Below are 841 nucleotides of genomic sequence, written 5' to 3'. Positions count from 1 at the left end.
AATGCTGGGGTGGATGGAATGTCCCACAGGAACACGGGCAGCGGGGATGGAGGGGTGGAGCTTGTCCCCCATTGGCTTGGTGATTTGGCTGGGGGGGGACTCCAGGTGCCCCCAGACCCAGGAGGCAGCAGTCACTGAGCTGGGAGGGGGGGCTATGACATGCACCCCGGCAGACCTAGAAGTGCTTCTGGTCTACTTCTGGGTCTGCTGCCCTGTGGACCCGTGCTCCTGTGGGATGCTCCATCCTCCCCACCATTGCAGCGTTCACAAGCCACCTGGTACCTTGAGGGATGTAGAAAAAAACATATAAAGCTGTGTCTATGTCCAAATCATCGAATCTCTCCAAATCGATTTTGGAGGCTTCCAGTTCAATTCAGAGAGATTAAAGGGTCTCTTGATTCAACTTGGCCACTGAATCAGGCTGAATCGAATGGGCGACCAAAGCTTCACATAGCCCTACTTCTAAATCCAAGTCAATGAGTAAAGGCACAAGTCTTTACCATCTCCTATGTTGCTAACATTTTGATATTATGGTAATGCTTACTTGCCGGCTAAATTAAGGCCCATTTTGTTAGGCATTGTATAAATATATAGGGAAAAGTTGGGCATTGCTTTCCCCTGCTCCCTGGCTAGGTTTAAGAATTTCAAGGTTACTGCCTCCTGTTGGTGTGAACAGCTGTTCTTCAATCATGGAAGAAGGCTGATTTAACTCCTTTTCACAGTCTTGGACCATTCCATGAGCCCTGCTTACCCATTATGGACAGCGAGAGATGACTACAGAACAGCCACCTACAAGTTTTATACACCTTAAGAAATATCTCTTTTCCCTCCCCCCCCCCCC

This window comes from Alligator sinensis, unplaced genomic scaffold, assembly GCF_000455745.1.
Source record: "Alligator sinensis unplaced genomic scaffold, ASM45574v1 scaffold1222_1, whole genome shotgun sequence".
In the NCBI taxonomy this organism is placed as follows: Eukaryota; Metazoa; Chordata; order Crocodylia; family Alligatoridae; genus Alligator; species Alligator sinensis.
This window is presented reverse-complemented; position numbering follows the sequence as displayed.